Below are 211 nucleotides of genomic sequence, written 5' to 3' on the forward strand. Positions count from 1 at the left end.
GGAAGTTATATTTAGGCATATATTTATTTTCTCAAGCACTGTATGTGATAGAAAAAACACGAACAGTGGGCACATTTATTTACTCATAAAATGCTTTGTATTGCTGAATACAATATATTCAATGAACTACACAGAGGATGGCATGATGATGGCGTGACATTTATTTATTCATAAAATGCTTTGTATTGCTGAATACAATATATTCAGTGAA

Source organism: Penaeus monodon, chromosome 19 (assembly GCF_015228065.2).
Source record: "Penaeus monodon isolate SGIC_2016 chromosome 19, NSTDA_Pmon_1, whole genome shotgun sequence".
Lineage (NCBI taxonomy): Eukaryota > Metazoa > Arthropoda > Malacostraca > Decapoda > Penaeidae > Penaeus > Penaeus monodon.